This window comes from Trichosurus vulpecula, chromosome 1 (assembly GCF_011100635.1).
Source record: "Trichosurus vulpecula isolate mTriVul1 chromosome 1, mTriVul1.pri, whole genome shotgun sequence".
In the NCBI taxonomy this organism is placed as follows: Eukaryota; Metazoa; Chordata; class Mammalia; order Diprotodontia; family Phalangeridae; genus Trichosurus; species Trichosurus vulpecula.
In genome coordinates, this window is record NC_050573.1 from 89,793,240 (window position 1) to 89,811,852 (window position 18,613).

At 47.3% G+C, this 18,613-nt stretch overlaps 1 protein-coding gene across 2 annotated transcripts in view; it reads right to left on the reverse strand.

Moving 5' to 3' along the window:
* The window catches only part of PTP4A3 (protein tyrosine phosphatase 4A3), a 49,967-nt gene extending 32,263 nt beyond the window's left edge, over positions 1–17,704 (reverse strand). Inside the window, exon 1 of one of the 2 annotated variants that reach the window (XM_036765709.1) lies at positions 17,431–17,704. The gene's annotated coding sequence lies outside the window, so the exon portion shown is untranslated. Of the gene's footprint in view, positions 1–2,224; positions 2,582–17,430 lie in introns of those variants that run through there. The other variant, XM_036765707.1, reaches the window with a different exon arrangement.
* Between the last annotated feature and the right edge of the window lie 909 nt (positions 17,705–18,613).

Sequence of the window (18,613 nt, forward strand, 5' to 3'; positions counted from 1 at the left end):
CAGCCTAGAGACTGGGAATAATTAATATCCCTGAAGTCACGCTACAAGTCCACAGCAAAGCAGCTGGGATCAGTGACTCCCGGAGCCCCTGACACCCACGCCAGAAAGCTCTTTTAACCAGGCTGCCTCTCAGTAACAGTATGATCCACAGGGGCAGTTAATTCTCAGACCTCTCCCCACCTGGGGCTGGGGCAAAAGAGAAGAGAGGCAGGGAAGCGAAAAGGAAAGGGAGGGATGTTTGGGAAAAGCAACTAGTACTGGCAAACCTTCTTTCAGTAGGATGAAGGTGTGCTAGGGGGTGGAAAAACTTAGAGGGAGACAGGCTAGATCAAGGGGTAAAGAGAATTGCCCCAGGCCCAAAGAGAAAAGGCTGGGAGATGAGAATAGAAAAGAGAGGCATGAACAAGAGAGGAAAATGTGACTATCAAAGCCAGGAACTGTTCATCTCTAGCAAGGAGGATCCAATCTCAGTGCCCAGAGCTACAACTATGAGGGTCTGGGGTAGACATCGATTGTTCCTGAGCCCACAGCTAATCTCCAAAGCAATATCATCTCTTTCAAACCCAAGTCCAACTCCTACAGAGCCCACTCAAACAAGGTCCCTTTCTTAGATATGCACACATTCACATTCCTCTATAAATACCCTCCTTACACACCCATACACATACATCTCTAGCTATACAAAGATGCAAATACACAAAATCCCCACACATACTTCCTCCAGCAAGGAGCATTCATTTCCCCAAGATACACCCTCCCCACCACTACACACAGACACAAATTCCCCTCTGACATACATTTTAACACAAGAACACATAAACACACCTCAAACATATACACATACTCTCCTGCAACACACTAACTCAAAATCTCCAAATAGACCTCCTCCCTCCTCCCCACTCCACACCTACATACACCACCCCCAAACACATAGGTCTCTCTTAAACAATACCCAAACTCTCCCCTATTCGTTTTCACCCAGAATACACATATCACCACACATTCTGACAAGAACACACAAATACAACCCGCCACCATACACATACAAACACACACACACACACACACACACACGCCAAATAAACACTCACCTCCCCCAACATATATTCCCATAGATATACATGGGAACACTGGCTCTCTTGAAGTCACATATGACCCTCTTTTGCCACACACACACACCTCCACACCTCTTTGCTCCGGAAATGAGCGCACACGCACACACACACGATGGCCCCCAAACTTCAGCCAAACATCCAGCTGAAAGCAACAGGTTTCCCCCTCCCTCCCCCCAGCTCCCACAGGTGCTGGGGACCAACACTGCTCTGCTGCCAGAAAGGCTGCTTCTTTCTGAGAGTGAGAACCATGCATTCCTGTTCCTACAGCCTTTTGAAAACCTACTTCCACACCCATGTGTACACCAACACAGACTCACGCTCATCCACATGCCAGTGGGTTCAGATGTGCGGGGGCATGCACACCAACACATGTTCGCGAAGACCAGCCCACGGGGAACCCCGATTCTCTGGCAGTCTCTACAACAAAGTACACCCAGCTGCACGCACATTCCCCGGGCTGTGCCCCCACGAACACACATACATACTGAACCCCACAGACGCGCCAGAAGGCACCCCCTCCCAGAAGGGAGAAGCTTACAGCACCATAAAAATAGGTATCATATTCACAGCACATGCCTGTCCACAGGGGATCAGGTAATCTCAAGAGCTGAAACGGACCCAAAGGGCCGAGTACAACAACGTATCCGAGCATGAACCAGCCTCTGCTTGAAGACCTCCAGTGATGGGGAACTCATTACCACAAGCGGATGAAGCCTAGGCCACTATGCACTAGCTCTCAGTGTTAGAAGTTCCTCTAAATATTGAGTCCAAAGCTGCAACTTCCACATGTTCTAAAGCACAGCCGGGAGCACAATGACACCCACATGTGTGTATGCATGCGCACACACAAGCGCGCGAGCACACACACACACACACACACACACACACTCGGCACAGGAAGCTTCCCCAAAACAAAGAAGCCATCCCCAGCCTTCCCCACCCCCCTTCCAGGAAAGAAAAGCCCTGAGCCAGGCCTGGGAGAAGGGCGTTTTTCACAAGCCACCCAAATGTGCCCAGGGCTTGGTATCCCCCAGCGCACCTCTCTCCCCATGTGCTCCCGCAGGGTCCAAGGGCAGCTGTGGGGGAGAGGGCGGGGGAAGGGGGCTCACCTCTGAGTCACCGCCGGGGCGCCGGCCAGGGAAGGAGAGCGCAGCGGAGCCGAGCTAAGCGGAGCCGAGCCGAGGGGAGCGATCGGGGCTCCTCGCAGGGGCTGAGCCGCGCTGCCGGGCGCTGCGCAGCGATGCGCCGCTCGGGGCTGAGCTGGGCTGAGCCGGGCTGGGCAGCGCTGCGCTGCGCCGCGGCGCGCCGCGCCGGGCCGGACTGGGCTGGGCTGTGTGGGGCTGCACGGTGAGTGTGTGACCTTAATACGGCCGCCGGGAACCAGTCTGGGGCTGCCCTGCTGGGCACATGACGCTGACAAGCGAGCGAGCGAGCAAGCGAATGAGCGAACACACACACACATACACACTCACCTCTCCAGCTCACGGGGCCCCTTAGGCATTTCCCAGGCCGGCCCGGTGGGGAGGGGCCAACGGGGCCAGGATCGGGGAAGGGGGAGGGCCCTCGGAGGCAGGGAACTGGGCTGGGGCCAGAGCAGAGCTGGGACTGGGGGCGGGGAGAGGCGGGGAGCGAGAGAAGAGAGCCGAGTAGAGAGAGAGAGAGGAGGGGGAGGAGAAGTGAAGGGGGGAGAAGGGGATGGGGGAGGAGTAGGGGAGGGGGGAGAAAGGGAGGGAGAAGAAAAGGAGGAGGAGAATGAGTGAAGAGGAGGGGAGAAAGACAAGAGGTGAGTAGAGGTAGAGAGAAAAGAGTGAGGGAAAACTGCAGAATGCGGGAGGGAGGAAAGAAAGGATGAGAACAGGAACCAAAAAGAAAAGAGAGAAAGGGGAGAGTAGAGACACTCGACCTAGAAAGGGCATAACTATAAGGAAAATTCACTTTTTAATCGTACTTGAAGGCCTTCCTCACATCAGCTCTGGACAGTACAAGGTTTAATTATACCCATTTGGGTTCGTAGATTTCAAGGGGGAAGGGGCCTGAGAGACCATCTAGTTGAAACCCCTCATTTTACAGAGAAATGAAGCTAACCCTCAGAGAAGGGAAGTGGGCTGGCGAAAGTTTGCTAAGCCTGTAAGCGTCAGAACTCAGTGGAGGTCTTCTTAGTTCCAAGACAAGCCTTCTTCCTTTACCAAACCTACCTGAGGTAGGAGGGAGAAAAAAAGGAAGAGAAGAAATGAGACTGCAAGATGAACAAGGAAAGAGAAAGAACTAGGGTTAGGGAAGAATAGAGAGAGGTCACAATGGGGTTGAAGGGAACAAATGAGGGGGAAATGGGGGTGGAGAACTCCCAGACAGATCAAAAGCTGAGTGGGCTCCTCCTTCGTGTGTGTGTGAAAGGGTGGGGGGGAGGGAAGGAGAGAGGTAGGGGGAGGGAGAGAGAGATTGAGAGTATGAATGAGAATGACTGAGTCCTGGGGTTCTCTTCCTGTACACCATCAAATGAAGGCTGTGTTTCAGAGACTGGGCCTAGCTTTGGAATCTGTCTCTGACTGGGATGCCCTGAGGTTAACTAGAGAAACCTCAGTCCCACTGAGTTTAAAAGGATGGGGCCACCTTTTTGTTCCCAGTCTAAGGGCTCCAGGAAATCAGAGTTCCAGGTCTACCCTGTCTCTTCTAGGCCCACAGAGGGCACATAGTATAGAGATAGTCTTGCACATCCTATAATTTTTGAATGGTTTTGGAAAATCTGAAGCCCTAAGAGATTGGTCTTTCTAGTCATCACAAGTACTGTGCCTTCTATCTCATATGCCACAAAGGCTGGCATAGAAGCTGGGGAGCAGTGGGGGCAGGAATTATAATGACAGAAATTCTATGAAGACCCCAGCTCCCATCTGTATAAGACCTGACACATTTTCAAAACATTCCCCTACATTGTTTCATATATTGTTACCAACACAATTGTATTCACCCGTTCATTTGACAGATATTTTAGAGTGCCTACCATGTGCTTCATGCTGAGGGAGCTAGATACACAGTTCAGATAATATGAAATACCAGCCTTCAAGGAATTGACCATCTAGGAGAGATATCAGATACAAACAATAGAACTATAATAAACGATATTATGTGTTGGACAGGTACAAAATGAAGTGGTACAAAAGTCTAAAGGTGAGCCTAAAGCTTCAGCATGTACAGTCTACACAGGTCACTTCTCTGGGTCTCAGTTTCCTCGATTCTTATAGTGGGTTAATAATCCAGTGCTGTTTCTTCCTTGAGAAACAACCCAGTGTAGAGGATAGACCACAGGGAAGGGTGGTAATAATTAATGATACAAGAGCAACAACAACTAGCTATATATATCATATGTATACTTATCCTTAAGGGCAGCGACCTGCATTTTCAAATACAGCTTCTGATACTTCCTAGTTGCATGATCCTGGGAAGTCACTTCACTCCATTTGCCTCAGTTTCCTCATCTGTAAAATGAGCTGGAGAAGGAATTGACAAACCACTCCAGTATCTTTGCCAAGAAAACCCCAAATGGGGTCAGGAAGAGTTGGACATGACTGAAATGACTGAACAACAACGGCATAGCTCTTTAAGGTTTGGCAAAGGATGTTAAGTAGGTTACCTCACTTGATTCTCACAACAACCTGTATGAGAAAAGAGTTATTGTTATCTCCAATTTACAGATGAAGAAACTGAGGCTGAGAGAGGACTTGCCCAAGGTTACATAACTAAATAAATATGTGAGGAGGGATTTGAACTCAGGTCTTCTGGACTCCAAGTCTAGCACTCAATACACCACCACCTAGCTGCAGCTACCCTACAACATCCCAGACTACTGGTCATTCAGCCTTTGCCGTTAGACAGCCAGGGACTGAGCAAGCCATCCCACTTTTGGCCACCTCAATTGTTGGAAAGTACTGCTTTTTGGTTTTTTTTCATATCAGTGAGGAAATCTGCCATTTTGCAACTTCCACCTGTGGCTCCTAATTCTGCCTTCTAGGGCCAAAAGGAATCTGTTAATCCTTCTTCCACATGTCAGCTCTTCAAACACAAGCCCTCCTCAGATATCCTATCTTGGCAGGGCAGTGACCCTGGCTCCTGAAGACGAAGGCCATTGGAACACAAACCCTAACTCTCTCATGGATGTGAAACATCCCTGATTTCTCATCTGTAAAACTGGAATCATAATTCTACTACCTAAGCTTAAGAAAAACACTTTGGAAACCTGAAAGGAGAACAGAGATGGAAATAAGTATTATCACCAAGCTAGAAAGGTACAGGCTTGGCCACCTAATAAGGGTAAAAGGCCTGTCTCCAAAAGGTTGGCCACTAGGTGTTAAATGTTCCTGACCTCGGAAGCTGTCCAGGCAATGAAGGCCTGGGGTGAATACCCACATGCATGAAACCACAGATGTTTGGGAGCTGTGAAGAAGGGGTAATAATCCAAAGCCTCCATGTGCTACCTCCCCAGATGGGAACACCTTCCCCTGCCCCGTGACCCTCTCAAAATAGACCTTTAAGCCTATAAGTAAACTGAAACCTGAGGAGGGCTAAGCTCCAGAGCTTTGTTTATTCCCCCTGCCCTCCCTTAGCCCCTCCTTCCCGGCCAGCAGCCGCTCTCTGGGGTAGTCACCCTTCCCCCCACCCCAAGACCGTTACCCTGGAAGGCACCTTCCTGGACTCCCTAAGTAGCTATGTCCCTGGCCGCCCCCTAAAAGGCTGCTTATGGTTGGAAGTGCCCATAGGGTCCAGTAGGCCCTTCCCCAGGAGAACTGGGTCTCCTCAGAAGTGCTGGGTATAAATCCTCCCCCACTTCTCTGCACAACAATCCTCTCTCAATATATAGTCTTCTGGTTCCTCTTGAGGGAATGAAGTACAAGTGAGAAACAAACAATCCTCAATCTCCCAGCTTGTTCTGGAAGGGACTTCAGAGGAAGATAAAAGCAGAGTTGAGGGCTGCTGCCCTGGTTCCTGAAGGGAGGAAGAAAGGGAGGGAGGGAAGAAAGGAAGGAGAGAGGAAGGGGAGGAATGGAGGCAGAAAGAAAGGGAGGAAGGAGAAAAAGAGGGAAGGAAGGAAGCAGGGAGGGAAGGAAAGAAGGACAGAGGGAACGGAAGAAGGAGGGAGGGAGGAAGAAAGTAAGGGAAATATGCCCTTAGCTTTGCCAACTCCTGATCCCATTACCCCTAGCTTTCCCAGCTTAACTCAGCACTTTAAGAAAGCAGCTTGGTCTTTCTCTCCTCCTACTCCAACAGAAACTTCAAGCAGTTTTTGTTTCCTCTAAAGCAGGCAGGGGTTCTTAAACTGGTTTTTGTGTTGTCTTGGACCCCTCTGGTGTTTGCTGAAGCCTATAAACCCCTTCTCAGAATAATGTTTTTAGATGCATATAATAAAATACATAAGATGACAAGAGAAACCAATTATATTGAAGTAGTTATTTCTTTAAAAAAAAAATTTAAAACACACATTGAGAGACCCCGGGTTAAGAACTGCTACTGTAGAGTGGCCTTTGTTTGTTTCGGAGATAGGACAGAAAAGGGGGATTAAGCTTCGAACTCCTTTTCTGCTTAGTCTCATCCTTTCTCCAGCCACAGAAAATCACTGAACCTCACAGTTGGCAAGGTCCTCTAGAGACATCTAGTCTGACCCATACCTAGATGGGGCTCCCTTCTATAAGAGACCTAACACAGGGTTATCTAGCCTTCTCTTGAAGACCTCTAATGAGAAGGAACCCATGACCACCTGAGGTAACCCAGTCTACTCTTTTAGAAAGTTCCTCCTTGGGCTTAAATCTTCCTCCCTGTAGCTCCCATCCTTGGTCCTAGCTCTGCTACTCCCTGGGTACAAGCAGAACAAGAATGTTGTCTTTGGAACCCAACGGCTTGGGCCTAAGTCCCCATCTGCTACTTATCAACAGGGCAACTGTGGGCAAATCACTTCACTGTTAAGGAAGCTGAAACACTTACTAGATCTCTTGGCTGCCGTGTCACTCAATTGACTCATATTAAAAATGTGGTTCACCAAGTCCCCTGGGTCTCTTGCAGATAAACTGTCATCTCTATAGGCCTGCCTCATCTTGCTTTTGTGATGTTGATTCTCTGAATCTAAGTGCAGTCCAGGTCTCAATGTTGCAGCAATCAAGACCTTAGAGATATCCAGCCAAACCACCTCATTTGACTAATAAGACAACTGAATCTCCGAGGGGGAAGAGAAGGGATTATTCTATGGTCACATAGTCACTATTAGCAGGGCTAGGATTCAAATCTAGGTTTTGTGACTCAAATATCTTTTCCATTAGACCATGCTGCCTTTTGGTTCAGACTCTTAGTGTCCCTATGTCTCATGGAGGCCAATTTCTGAAGGCTATTTAAATTCTCAGAAGGACAGTATCTCAACAATCCACATTATCTTCTAGAGTGGTGGTTCTCAAACTTTTTGGTCTCAGTGCCCCTTTAAACTGTTAAAAATTGAGGACCCTCCTCCAAAGAGCTTTTATGTGGGTTATATCTATGAATATTAATTTTATTAGAAATTAAAACCAATGATGATGATGAAAAAAGAGGAAGGAGGAGAAGGAAGAGGAGGAGGAGGAGAAGAAGAGAGGAAGAAAAAGAGGGAGAGGGAAAAGAAGAGGGAGAGGGAGAAGAAGAAGAAGAGAGAGAAGGAGAAGGGAAAGAACAGGGACAGGGAGAGGAAGAAGAAGAAGGAGAATGAAAAGATAGTTTTGACCTCCCATCTCCCTGAAAGGGTCTTGTGGATGCTCCAGGGATCTGCAGACCACACTTGAGAACTGCTGTTCAGGAGTATCTCAGCGTGGGAAGGAAGATCAGGGGACATTTAGTCTAATCCAAACCTCAAAGGACCCCCTTCTACCATATCCCCTAAAAGCATCCACCTCAGGCTATACTTGAAGAGCCCCTAAGTTGGGAAAACCTTCTATTTCCCAAAGCTGCCTACTTTTGGACTTCTCTAATTCAGCCGAAATACCCCTCTCTATAACTTCCACTCGTTGCTCCTGGTAGTCAGGGAGGGCTTTCAGGAAGAAGTAGAAACCTGAGTGGACCCTGGAAGGATCAGTGGGCTGTGGAGAGGTAGAAAGAAGAACAACATTGCAGGCTGGAGAGAGGATTAGAAAGGATGGGGAGAGAATTGAGACAGCTTAAAGAAAGGTGCCAAGTCAAAGATGGACCTGACAAGGGAGAAGAATTGCAAAAGGCCAAGATAACAAAGTAATCCCATGAATGGCTCCCAGGGGAGGTACTGATACCCTGGAAAGCTACGGGTAAAGCCAAGGGCAAGAACCTTCACATGGCCCACTAGGAAGCCTTCTTATTGAATGCTGGGTTTGAAGATTGGCTATCCACATCAGGACTTAATTACTTAGATAAATACTCCCCATCTCTAAGTAGTGTATAGAGGGAAGAAGAAAAATGATTTCTTCTACTGTATTTCCCGTGACCTCAAAATTCAGAATTCAACCCAATACACAGGTCATCCCCCATCTCTCCCAGTCAGAAGCATCAATCCTTTCTTTCTTGTCCTTCGAGACCCACCTCTGGGGCTACGTCCTAAATGAAGCCTTCCCTGCCATAACCCAAGAGGCAGCAACATACAGCGTGACCCTAATGTCTTATTGCAGCTGGAAGCTTCAATAGCTTAAAATTTCAGTAAGATACCGAGGCCACCCCACATGGGAGATCATGTGCTGGACTTGGGAGTTGGGGACACCTGGGTTCAAATCCTACCTCTGACACTTACACTCTCTGTAACTTTGGACAAATCACTTAATTGCCCTGGCCTCCATTTCCTCATCTCTAAACTGGGGAGGAGGACTAGGTGGCCACTAAGCTCTCTTCTAACTCTATGATCCTAAGATGTGAAAGAAAACTCTCCTTCTTCTGATTTCTCATAGGTCTTACCTGGCTCACCTTTTGCCCTTAGGATTCCTGGTTGCCTTCAAAGTTCAGTTCAAGTACTACTACCAGCATGAGACTTTTACTGATCCTCTTAGGGGTGGGGAACCTGCAGCCTCTAGATCCTCAAGGGAAACCCTTTGACCTAGTCTAAACTTCACAGAACAAATCCTTTTATTAACAAATCCTTTATTAAGACCTAGTGCCATTCTTCTTTCACCTCTGCCTACACCCATGAAATTACCTTGTAAATCTACCTTGTCTGTATTTTGTTTTTGCTTATATGTATTTGGGTTGCTCCCCTCTCCCCACCCCCTTACCCCTCACCCCTATGAGAATGTGAGCTCATGGAGGGCTTAACATGCCTGTTTTTGAGTCTTTGAATCCCCAGAGCCTAACACAGTTGTGGCTTAATAAATTCTTGTAAATTCATTTGCACCATATTCATTCACTTAGACCCCTATCACACTGCAAACTCCAAAAGGGAAGGAAGAGTATCTTATCAAAACCTTGGATTGTGCCTAGCCTAGTAAGCAACCAAGTGGTGCTTAAAACATTTCTGCTGAACTCAAAGTCAGGACTTCATGATTTTTCATCTCTGTACACCCAGCAATGAGCACAGTGCCCAGCATAAGACAAGTTCCTAATAACTGCTATTTGGTTGCCATGATTTGAATTATAGTCCTGGTGAAGAAGGAATGAAGATGGCCAGCATAAATATAAATAGATAGTTTGATCAAGAACAACAATGTACGTAACCTTGAATAAAATAATGCCAGTTGGTGGATGACTGGCCAAGCACCATCCACAAACCTCAATGAGGGCAAATATTTGAGGGGGAGAAGGAAGGGTTCCTCATTTCCCTTTTTTGGACAGAGTTACTAAAAGATAATAGGAATTATGTGAACCTAACATAACTGGATTTCATAAAGCAGCTGACAGTCTCTGTGCATATACAACATTCTTGTGAAGATGTAGAGATATGGATCAGATGGTAGCACAGTTAGCAACAGTTTGAAACATTTATATAAATGGACCTAAAGAGTAGTATTAATGAAACACTGAAGGATCAACAGGTCTTTAATGGAGTGCCCTAAGGCTCTTGTCTCTCCTGTTCTGTTCAATGTTAGAGGATCAGAGAAGTTCAGAACTGGAAAGAATCTTCCAGAAAAACAGGAATCTTCTCTACAACATTTCAGACAATGAGCCATTCAGCCATCACTTGAAGCTCTCCAGGAGCCTACTCACTACCTCCTAAAGCAGCCCCTTCCACTTTTGGACAAATCTAATTGTTAGGGAATCTTTCCCTATATCCAAAAGAAATCTGCAACTTTTTAAAAAAATCAAAGACCTTAGATGAAGGCATAGATGTCACATGTGATAAAATTGCCAATAATCCTGATGATCCTAGCACATGGCCAGGATGAAAGCTGTGGCCACCAGGGCTAGTATCGTCACAATGCAAAAATAAACTCTGGTCTGAATCCAACAGGATGAAATATAATAGGGATAGATAAATGTAAAGTCCTATGCTTGGGTCTACAGTATCAGCTGCACAAAGATGGAAATGACCAAAGGTGTTTCTAAGCAACAGAAAAAGATCAGAGGTTCTGGTGGATTTCAAGCTCAATGAGTCAACAGTGTGTCAGGGCAGGCTGAAAAACTAACATGGCATCGGGTCACATTAATCAAGAATTTATTAAGTAGCTCCTGTATACTAGGCACTGTGATAGGCACCAGAGATACAAATACAAAGAATAAAACCAAGAATTTACATTCTAATATGAGAGATAAGTATTTCATAAGCATGGATAGCATAAATATAAAGAGAATAAATACAAACCCATGCCAAGGAACTAACTGCAAAGTAATTTGGGAGGCTAGAGTCCACAAAGATGAAGCTGACATTTCTGCAACATTGTGCCCTAGTCACACTGCATCTGGGGGATCATCTTCTATTCTGGGTGCCACATTTTAGGAAGGACACTGAAAAACTGAAACGTGTCCAGAGCAGAGTGACCGGGATGGTGAGAGGACTAGAGATCATGTCATATGGGGATTGACAAGAGGCACTGGACTTGTTTAGCCTGGAGAAGTAAAGATTTGGGTGACGGGTCTGTGCCAGGAGAGCTGGTTTCAATTATCTGAAGAGCTGTCTAGGGAAGAGGAATTAGCCACCTTCTGCTTCGTCCGAGAAGGCAGAACTAAGAGCAATCTGAGGAAGTTCAAGAAAGGGAGATTTTTGTTCGCATAAAGAACTAATAATAAGAGCTAATTTAACAATGCAGTGGGTTACTACCCCCCCATGAGGGAATGAGTTCCCCATTCCTGGAGGTCTTCAAGCAATAAGCTCAATGACCATTTGTCAACAGGGCTATAAAAGAGATTCTGGATCTTATAGGGTTGGATTAGATCATACTCTGCAGATTGAAATTCTGTGATTCAGGATTCTGATCCCAACCATTCACTTCCCCTGCATTGTCAGGCTACAAAATTAAGCCTCTTAGGTATAAACAAGGTCAATCCCAGGCTGGGTAGGAAGTCATGGAAGCCCCATGGTAGGTTAGTCCTACAGCTGCCCCCTCTGCCCCTCCTCTCAACAACTTCCAAAAGGAAAAGGAACCTTAGTATCTCTCTAGGCAACTGAACGTACTGCAGCCCTCACTACAAGGCTCTGCTTGATGTCAGTCGGACGCAAGGTCCTTGGGGCGAGAAGAGGAAGGATATCCCTGAAAGCTGACAGACTGGTGAGGAAAGTGGGCACAGAAACAAGACTCCTCAAGATATGCCAAGGCAAGGAAGCCCCAGACACGAGGTGTCAGGGTCATGAAGGATACATACATAGAGGTCTGACTCTCCCAGTGGTCTGGATGGACAATATGCAGCAACAGACAGAAGACCTGGGGTTTAAAACCTTCCTCTGATATTTCCTAGCTATGTGACTCTACACAAGTCACATCTCTGAGCCTCGAGCTCCTCATCTGTGAAGTGGGGGTGATAACATCACCTACCGCACAGGGCTGTAAGAACCAGATCAGATAATATCTTTGCAATCCTTAAACAGCTCTGTGTGAACCATTACTGTCAAAAGTCCGTTGAAGTAAAAAAAAAAGCCCTCTGCTAGGAATTCAGGAGACCTGGATTCTAGCCAGTCCTAGCACTACCAAAAACTCCCTGTATGACCTCAGACAAATCACTTCCCCTGTCTGGGCCACAGTTTGCTCCCTTGCAAAATGAGGGAAATGAATTAGGATGGTCTCTGAGGAGGTCTCTTCCTGCTCTGACATTGTATTCTTATGTCCTAAGGACCCTTTCAGCTCTGACCTTCTGATTTCTGATCCATTAAAATCAGCAAAGGATCTTTGTCCTCCTCAAACTGAGATGATGACTCAGACCTCAGCAGCTTGTAGGTTCTGAACTGGACCCATTTACTCACCTTCTTACCAACAGAAAATCTCAGGTGGGTTGAGGAGGCTTAGCCTGGGGCCAGGGTCATGGCTCAGGCTTGAGCCCATGGAGTTAGCATTAGGACTAGATGACTTCTGAGGCCTCATCCTACTCTGAGAGTCTTCCATTTTGAACTCCCACTCTTGGATACATGAGTGGACCAGAGTTACTGCAGAAAGGCCTGACATTTCTCATCTGAATCCCCCAACCTCCAGCAGCCTCCTCTATATCTGAAGCCCTGGGATGAATGCTAATAACATTCCCAGAAGGTTAAATTATAACAGTGTGATTGTTGAGCAAAGGCAGAGAATGGATAAGCACGCTGTGTCCAAAGACTAATTAGTGAACAGGGGAGAAATGGGAGCTTAAAGATGGAAAGGCCCTTAGAAAAGAGACTGTCAGAGTGAAAGGGGCACTTGGAACATGGAATGGCAAGGTTGGAAGGGCCCTTAGAACATGGAAGGCCCAGGTTGGAAGGGCCCTTAGAGGGCATTTAAGCCAAACCCATCATTTTACTGAAGCCAGAGAAGCGAACTGACTTGCTTTTGTCCATATAAAAAGTCATTTGAAGATCTGCAAGCAGATTTGGTTGGAGCGAAGGACTGGTGGGGAAGGGGAAATGAGGTCGGAAGCAGAATAAGGCCAAATGGGCCTTATTCAAGGTAGAGGGCCTTGAAAGCAGTGCTGAGGACCAGCGGCTTGATCCTATCAGGTTCAATATTAGGGTAGAAGATATAGTGGGATAAGGCGCAATATACTAGGGTACATCCATGCAGTGCTGATACCTACAGTGTCTCACAGTAAATTGGGATCAGGACCTGAGGGTCAGGGAAATAACTGTGTCTGGATGTAAATGGAGAGACATATAATCTAATGGGGAAAATAGTTATGGATGAGGTAGAGTCAAGTCTCCTCACAGCTCTATAGGGGAGGAAAGGTCAAAGCACTTATAAGTTCAAGTACCATCTCTACACAGATAATTCTAAAATCTATATATCCAGCCCAAATGTGATTGGATTCCTGAATTCCTGAAATTCCTGAATAAGGACTGCTATTGACTCATCTTTGAAAACTCTACAATCCCACCTAGATGGACTGGTGGTAGCTAGGTCCCAACTTTGATCCTCCAACTCTCCCTACCATACATTTGCACAAGCCACATTCCTCATCTTCAACCTGAAGAAATCTTGTCTTCCTTGAAGGCTCAACTCAGTGTCACCTCCACAGTGGAGTTTTCCTTGATCTCTTTCCTCTGTCCCCAGCTATTCATCTTTCCTCTTCTCTTCCCCCCTTTCTCTCCTCTCCCTCTTCTCTCTTTAGTTCTCTTTCCTCCTCTCTCTCATCTCTCTCTCTCCTCCTTTCTCTCTCTCCCCCTCCCCGTTCCCCTCTTTCTGTGTGTGTTTCTCTCTCCCCCCCTCTCCCTCCTCCCTGTCTCTCTCTCCCTCCTCCCCTCCCTCTTCCTCCCCCCCTCTCTTTCTCTTCCCCTCTTCCCCCCTCTCTCCCCTCTCTTTCTCCCTCCCTCTCTCTCTCTCTCCTCTCTCTCCCCCCCTCCTTCTCCATCTCACACTCTCCCTCTCCCTCTCTCCCTCTGCCTCTCCCTCTCCTCTCTCTCTCCCTTCTCTCTCTCTCTTTATTCTTATTTATTTACTTGCCTGTAGTATCCTCTCCAATACAATGCAAACGCCTTAGGGGTAGGCATTAACCCAGTGACTAGTACAGCACCTTGTATATAGTACTGGCTTTGTTCAGTTGTTGAACAAAGGTACATGGGTTATGAGTCATGCAAACACGTAGCAGAGGAGATGGAGTGCTGGTTCTGAAGTTAGGACAGATGGGTTTGACCTTCAATTCTGACAGTTAACTGTGTGACCTGGATAAGCACTATGAAGCCAGGCTTCATAGGATCACATCAAAAATCAGAAAGAGCCCTCCAGATCCTCTCCAGTCTCTCTCTCACTGACACCTAGTGAGGTTCGGCACTCATGAAAGCTCATAACGCTATTAAGCTCTGGAACCACTGTAAGCAGCAAAGACAGCATATGAACCCAGACACTGACTCCAAAAGCAGGTATTTTCCAGTTAGGCCACAGTGCCTCTCACCTCTCTGTTTCCTCATCAGCAAAACGGGGATAATAATACGTATATAACTTATGTCTAAAGGTTGTAGTGAGGACTTTATTAGCCTTAAGAGCTATAGAAAGGTGGGCCATAATTATAATTACAATGGTTATAATCTTTTAATTATTATTACAACCACACACTCACCCTTCCCTGGACCACAGAGGGCATCTCCCCAGAGACCTGCCCTGTCAAACATCCCAGCTCTTAGGGTAGAGACGGGCAGGGAGGCCAGCACAGTTCCTGACTCAGGCAGAAGTTCAGTTTCCAAAATAGGAAGCACATTTGGCCTTTTCCACATGAGCCATGGTCCACTACCACCAGCCAGCCCCAGTGAGGGACATCAGACAGAGCAGCAGACTGAGGAGCGTGTGCATGGAACACAGGGGATCTCACCCAAGAGAAGCCTCACTCGGCAGCCCAAAGGTGTCAGCAGCATGGCCTTAGGATGCTGGGGCCACACTGGGTTCTCTAATATAAGAGCTGGGCCCTGTCACTCCCTCATCAAGTACAACGTATGCTGTGAGGATGACAGGCAAGCACGTAAGAGGAATTTTCCCTCACACCATCCCCTTCGAGGTCTTTCATTGTAGGGTGGTCCTTGTAAGGATTGTCACCCTGGCTAGCCATGGAAAACTTTATTCGACAAATCCCTGGGAGATGTGCTATCCCAGGCTAGCCCCTGGGAGGTCTAGTCCCTTCCCCAAGATGAAGAGAGATTATGCAACCCCACTAATCTCAGATTCATTCCTCAAAGTCTGCTGCCCCCAAATCAGTGGCTATCAGTTTACCACAATCAGCTACAACTTGGATGGGCTCTCCAACGCACCAGCTCAGACTTCACCTTGCCAATGTATAGAATGAGGATAAACGAACAAGGATCCACTCTGAAGGCGGCATCAGGCAGCAACATCCATTTCACACATTCCTTCAGCACACAGTCATCCCAAGCAGCTGGCCTCCATTCCATCTTCCACAGAGCCCACTCCACAAATAATAAACTCTCTATCTCTGTAACGACTTCAGATTTAGCCAGTTGACAGGCATTTGTTAAGTGCTCACAAATGTGCCAAACACTTAGAAAGGGTTTTCGTCAAACAGCCTTGTGCAAGAAGGTAGATAGTCCGAGTTTTATTATGCCCATTTCAGAGGTAAGGGAACTGAGGTCCCATCAGAGGCAGCTGAGTTGAGTATTGGCACTGAGATACAAACTCAGGTCTCCTGGCTCTAAATTCAGGGGTACTTTCTACTCCATTGCAAATAAAATCAACAAATATTTTATAAACTGCCTATTACACGCAAGCTGTTCCTACTTATCTGTCTCATCATAACTGTTCCTATTAGTATAGTGTTTTAAACTTTGCGAAGTATTTTACACGGGTTATATTATCAATTATTTGCAAACCTATCTTACATAGTCTATAGGCAGGTATGTAACTCAGTGGATATAGAGCACTGGGCCTAGAGTCAGGAAGACCTGAGTTCAAATCCAGCCTCAGACACTTACTAACTGTGGAACCCTGGGCAAGTCACTTAACCTCTGTTTGCCTCAGTTTCCTCATCTGTCAAATGTCAAATCAACCTAGATTATATTTGTTAAGGGCTTAGCACTGTTCCTGGCACACAGTAGGTGCTTAATAAATGCTTACTCCATCCATTTCATTTGATCCTCATAAAAAGTTTGTGAGGATTTGATGCAATAATTGTTGTTCTTACATTATAGATGAGAAAGCAGAGGTTAAGCAACTTGTCTATAGTCTCACAGCTAGTGTCAGAGGTGGGGGAGGGGGGCGGGGGATGGGAAGACAGGTCTCCCGACTGTGTGTGCTGCCCAACCCTCTATGCACTAAGATACACACAGCTAGTCTCAAAGTCAGGTCACCCTGCTCCTAGTACAAGTCTGGGTACCTGCTTTGTGGTTCATCTGCCACAGACCCAAGAGGGACACGCACATTATGAAAACATGCAAAAAATACCAGGAACAGGACAGACAAGTCAGCTGCACAAAGGAAAGAGGTCTACACAGCAGAAGATCTTAATATGTTTTTCCTAGCCAAAAGTGAACAGTTTTTGGACTATCTGCTGCTTTTGAATTATCCAGGGTTCCCAACCCATCTCACATGCTGGAACGCAATTTAACAGTCCTGTTCAGTTCTCCTAGGTTTTATTTTTCTTTTTCTCTCTTTCTTTCTTTTCTCTGTTCAGCAAAGTGCCGATGTAATGTTCTCAGTTCATGGATCCCCATCCAATCTGGAGGTCTAGGTCAGTGAGACCCTCTAAGGCAGACCTCGGGCCCCCTGCTCTCTGCTCCATCCCCATGACCATGGGTGTTCCAGGATGCACCAGGACTGCTTCTCTCCCCCTCATCCCTACTCCCTGTGTCTCCTTTACTCTCCCTTTCCCATCCCAGAACTCGGTCAGGGGACCCTGTTGCTCTCAGTTGATTCCGCTGCTGCCTCGAAACCCAGGGAGGAAGGAGAGAGGGGATTCAGACATTCTAGCCAGGACTACATGACTAAGGAGCTGCAAGGGCCTTTTAAGAATCATTTTATATATAGAAGAAAACTAAGGCCCAGACAGGTTAATGACCTGCCCAATGACAAGCAATTAAGAAGTAACAGATTCAGAATGTGAATTCAGGGATTCTGATTTTAGACCCATCAATCGTTCTGCTGGTTCTCTATTTTGCTGATTGATTCCAGCTCCCCACTCGCATACTCCCAGAAGGGAGGGATTACTGGGAACCTCCATCCCATGGACCGTCCCCCTCCCCTTCTTGGAACCCAGAAGGGCTCAGGTATTCCAGCACAGGATTCCACCATTCCCAGCTTACCCAATCCTGAGAGTAAGGGGCCAACAGTCATCTCCATCCCTCTCCAGCTCCCGAGGCCAGCTGTTGCTGGGAGCCTGTGGCCTGGGCTAGCCGTCCTTGACCCCGGCCAGCTTCCCTCCCCAGCCCTGAGCAGCACCCACCACGCTGGGGCACACTTCGGGGCTGCTACGGCCCGAGGCGGTAAACAACTCCCATCCTCCCAGAAGCTTCCTGCAGGAAGCAGGAACCCGAGCAGGGACGGATCCCACGGCTCTCCGGGGATATTCAATAGCCCAAGCAACATATTTCCGAGGCTATTTATAGAGCTGTACAGGCATCACGTGGCCAGGCCCAAGTCTTCCCCATTAGGATGGGGTGGCTCGGACCGGCTTGTTTTGAAAGCAGGAGACAGCGAAGGCCCCGCTGATAAACACCGGGCCCCTTGCTGCTCACCCACACCTGTTTTCTATATTTAGAGTCAGGCATCTGCAAACAGGCTTGCTGGGAGGAAAAAACAGAGCAAGGGAGCTCTGGAGGCCAAAGCAGACAGGAGAGGGGGCAGACAGTAGCAAATTAAGGCGCCCACCACCACAACCCCTACCGCCCCTTCCTGGTCCAAGGCAGCAAACTCCAGACGTTGCCCATAGGGTAAGGGCAGCAGGGTTATAGGAATGCGATCAGAGCTGTAAAAAGCAGCAGGTAGGAGTCCACAAACCTTGGGGGCTGTGGACTGGGACCTCTGGCGTGGCTGGTACAAAAAGTCCTGATTGAGCAAGTGAGAGAGCCGGATTCCAGTCAAGCGTAGACCACTGATCACTGTGTGCACTGCCCATCTCTAAGATAGCCTCCTTCCTTCTCTGGGAAAGGAAACAGTTGGGCTAGGGGTCCTCAAGGCTCCCTTGGAGCGCTACAAGCCTCTAGAATTCTACGCAATTTGCTTCCCCAGACATCCTGTGAGGCTCTTTCGAGGACAGAGGTTTGTTAACCATAACGTGCTAGGGAGAAAAGAAGGGGAAAAAAAAACCCTTGGGCCTCCTGACTCCCATGATGCTTCTCTTGAGGTCAGGGGCTGTTAACCTTCTTTGTGTCATGGAAGGAAGGAAAAAAGCATTTGTTAAGTACCTACTAAGTACCTACCAGGCACTGCACCAAGTGCTTTCTCATATGATCCTCACAATAACCCTGAGAGGTAAGTGCTATTATG